Raw genomic sequence first — 7,019 nt, 5'->3', positions numbered from 1 at the left:
GTCTGTTTACTTATATTTAGAATGCCACGTATAAAATGCAGTTTATAGCAACTATATAGTATACATATTATTTCTCAAGGTGAAATTTTGACCTATATTTATGGATTACTACAAAAAAAAAAAAGTACAGACAGTTCAATATGACACATATTTTGTCTTAAATAACAATGTTCAAGCAAATGAAAAAAAAAAGCTCAAATTGTTATATGCCACCTCTTAAAAGGGTAACACAGATAAGCTCCTCAGCAATGGGTGCCTTTATATTTTGTTTTGTCCCACATCAGACCTAATTAAACTTATTCTTCTTCTCAGTGTAGCTAAGATGAAGTAGTTGGCACCATTTGTCATGGTTTAAACATACACAAAGTTGTTAACATATCTCAGCTAAGGCTTTGTGACTTCTCACCAACTTGATCTTGAGAATAACCTTAACAAACGGAGGTCAGCAAGTCCTTGTTTTACAGAGATGAGGAACTATTTACCTTTCCAAGATTTTAAACCCACTTCATTTACTGCTTTTCTAACAATTATGAGAGTGAGAACTGAATTCCAAGCAGGAAATTTCTGTTATATATGTTCAAACAGCAAAAGATGCTCTCAGATTTTTTTTAACTGCAGGTGTAATTGTTAGCTTGTCAAGGCATAGCTCAATCTTTGAGCAGTGGATTTACCCACATTCCACACATTTTTGTCTGTAGTTAGGAATCAGATTCATTTCCAAAGAAATGAAGTGACAGCAGGTGTCTTTGACATGCGTATGCAATTTTTATAAACCCAGTACAATTAGCTATATAATTTTTACTTCTAATGTAATAAAACAAGGATATTTCTGAAACACACTGGTCTCCAGGTCTTTCTTATCCAACAACAGCCATCACTACAACTGATACAAAGTAATTTCAAATTACTTTGAAAGTACAAATTCCTCTCTGAAAACTCCTAAATCAAGGCTTTTTCTGAAGTATTGATAACATTCAATTTCTAAGGTGGAAAACTTAGACCTGTTGCTGAAAAAATTTAAAATAACAACAACAACAAAAATGATGCTAGAATCCTGAAAATATTTTTTAAAAGTCAAACAAAATTACAGACATTCAAGACCCTAGATTTTTGAGGAAAGAACTTGACTTGTTTCTATTACTCCAAGGAAATATAAATAAAAGTATACATAACTGTCCTGGGTTCAGCAGTAGCAGTCATGTTTCTCCTCCTTGGTAGCTGATGCAGTGCAGTGTTTTGACTTTCGGCTTGGGAACAGAGCTGATAGAGATGTTTTGGTTTGGCCAAGGACTTTGTGAGCCTCATGCTCTGCCAGGGAGGAGGGGAAGCTGGGAGGAAGCAGAGACAGGACACCTGACCCAAACTGACCAAAGAGGTATTCCATACCACAGCACGTCATGCCCAGGATGTAATTGGGAGTTAGCCGGAAGGGCTGGGAGACGGCAGGGTTGGAGGAGGTATCGGTCGGAGCTTGGTCGGGCTGGGGGGGGGCGAGTTATCGGTCGGCTGGTGGTGAGGTGTTGTATTCCCTTGTTATTTCCTTTATCATTATTATCATTGGTGGTAGCAGTAGTGATTTGTGTTATACCTTAGCTACTAAACTGTTCTTGTCTCAACCCGTGGGAGTTGCATTCTTTTCAATTTTCCTCTCCATCCCTCCGAGAGCAGGGGGAGGGCAAGAAGGGGGGGGGGGAAGTGAGCGAACGAATTACCTGACTGGGTTTAAACCACGACAATAACATTGAAAGTCCAGAGAGGAAAAAGTACATTGCTGTGTTTAAGTTGAATCTGTGCAAGGTACATATTTATTATCATATATATGGGGAATTTTTTTGTCATTCTCAGAGTTCCCATAAGCAAAGTAATGAGTTCTTTGAGCATGGGTCTATATTCAAAGGTCCTCATCCAACTGGATAGGTATGTAAATATTCACAATGGACTTAACATCTTGAGGGCTGAAAGTTAAACAGAATCATAACCAACAGGTTATGCTTTACATTTGTATGTATGAATATACTAAATGTTCATGAGAAACACAAGCAAACTCAAACCATATCTAGGGCTTCAGCTTCTCTCTTTTTGATAGAACAATGCTTTCCAAGCCCTTTTGTAAGTCTGGCCCTACAGTTTAAATTTCTGAAATATTCAGGAAAGTTCTTCCTACTTATTTTAGCACTGGATTATGACAGTTGTCCCACCAGAAGTGGACTCCTAGCTAATGATTGCAAGCTGGATAGGAATGAGCCAAGACTAACAATATTAGAAAATAATTGCCAGAAAAATGCTTGCTGAGCAAGGATAAACAATATCAGCTCAAAACTGTGACATGATGAAAGGCAAACAACAATGAACAATGGCCAACAGAGATTACCAAAAGGTTAGAATGAGCAATGTTCCCTTGTTCAGCCAATTTCATTAAATGAAGCTAAATGACACTAGACACTGATTAGTGAGTAAATGGACAAAACATGGGTAAGACATTGACTAGGCAAGATAAATAAAAAACCCTATTTTATTCTTTTCTGTATGTAACAGCATGACTATACACTACAGCACAGCTTTTCTTCGTATATTTGTTCTGTAATTCTGGGATTGTACAACCCAAGATGTATACATTCTCACATAAATAAGCGATTTTCAAATTCACCCAAGTGGCCTCTGCTTTGTTCTTATTCTCTACCCGTGAAGACTTGTAATTCCAGTTCATTAACTAAAGCAAAAACTCTGTGGTGCCCTTATGGATTCTGTGGGTTGAGTTTTCTCTCCAAAAAAGTTACACTAGGGGAGTTAGTCCATAATTTCAGTGAACAGTTCTTAGAAACAGCACTTGTAAAAACCAAGAACTTTAGTTATGAGAGTAATGGCTGTGGAATATGAACAAACAACAGTAAATCTTCTCTAATACTTATGCAACTGATTCTCTGCTAGCGATGTTCTCTGAAATGACACCCAAGAAATGCATGGCAAGGCAATTTTTTTTTATGACAGACATCGAATTCTCATAAGGCTTGTAGCTGGACTGTTTCATATATGACACAGACTACAAGAGAACTATTCATAAAACGCATAGCTATGTGGAGCAGTACAGGTCAATGTTACGGAGTCTGGGGTTCTTTTAAGGCAAGTCACAATTGCAAACTCAGTAACTGGTGATCAAGTGGAAACTACAATTCAGAATTAGCAAGGCTTGTGCTAGCTGAGTAACTCCATTGCACTGAATCCTAAGTAGAGCACTGTATACAAGTATACCAAGTCTTAGACACTTCAAAGTTTCATATTTAGTCCACCAAAACAACAGGGGTAGCAATATCAATAATATAGGAAAAAGAGGCTAATTTCACTATATAGATGCCAGCCTACAAAGGTATGACACAGAGCTCTAGCACCCTTGAAACAAGTCACAAACAATTTTACCAAGAAAGCACTGAAATAAAGATTCACTGAAAGGAGATAAAGTAAGAGAAATAACATCCAGCTGTTGGGCTAAGAAAAAGCCAGAAGTGGGGCCTTACATTCACTGCTCAACCGTACACTACTATTGAGAGACACTGAGAGGAAAGAATTCAAATAATTGCTTCAATCAAGAATCTTGAGAGGGCTATATTTTGTGCTGTTATTTCTCATAAGAGTGAAGACAGGACCTTTGCTTTAGTTAATATTCACTTGACTTGACACATCATTACAAGCATTAGTATTAATGTATAGTATTAAAAAAAATTGTACCAGCCCTTGCCTGGGCTTCTGAATGGCATTTATCTTTATTAGTCAATTCAGCAAGTGGAGATAGGGAAAGATGCCATACAAAAAGTCTGACTTTGTGAGAAGTACTGAGAAACCAGCTCCTACTACTTTCCTCACCTTGGAAATATAGATGAGCTTGAAAATATTCAGAAACACAGCAAAAGCTAAGTTCCTCTTCCACAGCTGCGTTGCCATGGTAGGTTTGTTGTTCTTGTATTTTGTTGTGCTAATATCTTTCAGTGGACAAAGGATTCATTATACATCTTTCAGATAGCACATAGCAGTAAAAAAGAAATACAGGATTGTATGGAATCATAATTCTACTAAAGTTACCATGAATAGCTGAAGTCAACATTTTAGCAAATAATTATTTAAATTATAAATAAAAACAATAAAAAATTCAGACTAAAACACAAAACCACAATTTTACAAAAGAGAAGCTGGGGTTCAGTTCTGACCTGAGGAATGATGCTTCCCAGGTATCTAAACTGTAGGCACTCACACCTAAACCAGCCATCCTAGCTCTGCATCATAGCCAGTAGAGTAAAATAGGCATGTCTGAGGGGAATTAATTTCTCACTGATGAGCCCTCTGTATTAGTCAATGAAAGGAGCTCATGATGTCCAGTTTAGATGTAGATATCTAACTTTTTAATGTCTAGTGAGCTAAATTTTCCATAACGCCTTTTTCTTGTCACTCAAGTATGGCAATTCTCAGTTAACCTTTACAAAAAACTTAGTAAGAAGAAACCACACAGTAAGTTAATGCTCACATTGTGCGCAGTTTGAATGTAGGGTTCACGCTGTCTGCTTGGCTGAGCAGAGTTCCTGCACCTTTTGGCAGGCAGCTCCACAAAAGGGGTCGTGCACAGAGCATCGAATAGTATTCCTAGTGAGAAGTTTATAAAAAGCATCCTAAATGCCAAATGAAATCTTCTTTCTGTAAATGGACAACTAACAGTGTTCTTTAAAACTCATTCAATCAATTCAGCTTTGGTAATACGAAATGAAAGGAATTTTATGTTCAGTGCTGGCTGCTATGATGCCATTGAGCATTTCTAATCTGTCCTTAGTGTCTTAACTACAAAAAAAAACAGAGTTACTATCCAGAATGTGCTGTTAAATACCTTACCCAGAACAAAAAAAAAAAAAAAAAAGAAACTGCTTTTAAACACTAAGTCATAAATTCCCTTAATTCCAAAGCTGTGCAAATCTTTCATGCTCACATATATTCCTCTGAGCACATTTCATACCAAGTGGCCTTTCCTTTTCTGCTTCTTTACACAATATTTGTGGGTAGCCACTTAAGAACACTTGAATGAATCATGCTGAAGTGCTTATGAATATCTCTTTTGCTCTGGATTATTTATGGTGCAAGACTCTCTTTATTGAGATATTACAACTATCTATCTGAGGTAAGCAGACATTTGTGCACCCAGTCCACAAATTGTAGCTTTCTTTTTTTTAATTACTGTTTTCCGTACAAGTGCCTCACCTTGTATGGGGTAAAGATGTCAGAATGAATCTGAGAGATGATGTTGAGTTGACATAAGACATCCTTATATCAGTAAATTGAAAAAGTCTTAGGCAATCTAAATTGGCAAAGAATCTTCCTCTTATGAAGGTTACAGTTTATTTCTTCACTGGAACATATCAGATGATACAATACCATGTTTATCACAGTTCAGATTAAATTGAAGCAGCATGTTAATCTTCTGTTTGTTTTAGTGTTTGTCCTTAGTAGATGCCAAATGTTTATCGTAACTTGATCTGTTCTCTTGTGCTACTGAGTTAATTTCTTAATTTCATATATATTTTGTATGTATATATACTTTCTAAAGATTACAAATCAGCACACCTTAAAACTTGGAGTCAGATCTTCTGCTGCATCTTCATTGAAATGGATGTTTGAATCAGCTACAGATACGATGCTGTATGGTGACTGCAATGCCTTTTCTTCTCATGGTTAGACTACAGTTAGCTTCTTACACTGTGTATTGAAAAAGAAAATCAGGGTGAAATATCATCTATTTCTTCATAACCTTTGATAACACACTGAAATGTACTTCAGTGATGTGCTACTATAATTGCATGCAAAAACATTAATGACGGGGGAATTAAAAATGGCCTTTAGAAAAAAAGGAACTTTTAAAATTCATTTATAGCATAGCAACTATAATTGGTACAAGTTTACAGACTTATTTTACAGAAGTATGCTGAGTTGCCCATTACAACTTGCTAAAGCAATATTTTTCCAAAGCAATATTGCACCTCATTCTGGAAGATTCTTTAATTAATTTGAAAAGTGAAGCACTGCAACAATAAAAAAAGGGAAAAAAAAAAACAAAAACAAAAACAAAAAAAAGCCCACAACATGTTATGCAACTGAGCCATACAGCAACATAATTTTTACCAGTTTCTCCATGTTCCTATTGTGTTTAATTCTGTTACATGTATTAGACTGCAGATGTCTCTATCTTTTCCCCATAACTAATATTGTTCTTTAATATAGTGTAATGGCTACAATATAAACCCTCAGATCTAAGACAATTCACTTGTTATGCAAGGTTATTAATTTTTTTTTCATATTTCTCTGGAATACTTAGTTTCAAACACATACTGTTGACTGAGGTTTTAATTCAAAATTGACTTTTGAACAGGTAGTAAGAAAGTAAGAAGTAAAATCTAATTTCAGAAAATATGTAAAACTGCAGAGGAAAAATAATTTCTTAGAGAATTGTCTGCAGGTGGCTGACATTCTCCTTATAGACACATGACAATCCTGGACAGAATGGAACCTCACTGTTTTGTCTAAACACAAAAGTACAGCAGCCAAACAGTCAAGATTTAGGAGAAAAATCTATAGAACAGGTTTGGGTTGTATCTGTTCCAGCTTGGTGGTTTCAAACCAGCTTTTCTTAACCCTTAGACTAAGTGTGAGCATACCTCCGTTCATGAGTCCTGCCTCTTAGTGACAATGTTTCTTTTTACAAAAAAAATCATAGAACTATTTGGGTTGGAAGGGACCTTTCAGAGGTCACCTACTCCAACTCCCTGCAATGAGCAGGGACATCTTCAACTAGGTCGGTTTTCCAGAACTACATCCAGCCCAGCCTTGAATGTCACCCAGGATGACGCATCCACCACTGCTCTGGGCAATTTGTTCTGGTTTTTACCACCCTCATTGCAAAGAGTTTTTTTTGCTCACCTCCAGCCTGAATCTCCTCTCTTTTAGTCTAAAATTATTACTCCTCATCTTATTGCAACAGGCTCTGCTAA

Source organism: Pezoporus wallicus, unplaced genomic scaffold (assembly GCF_028554395.1).
Source record: "Pezoporus wallicus isolate ANWC-B61680 ecotype Strahan unplaced genomic scaffold, APGP_CSIRO_Pwel_v1 contig_6899, whole genome shotgun sequence".
In the NCBI taxonomy this organism is placed as follows: domain Eukaryota; kingdom Metazoa; phylum Chordata; class Aves; order Psittaciformes; family Psittacidae; genus Pezoporus; species Pezoporus wallicus.
Note: the sequence above shows the minus strand (reverse complement) of the source record.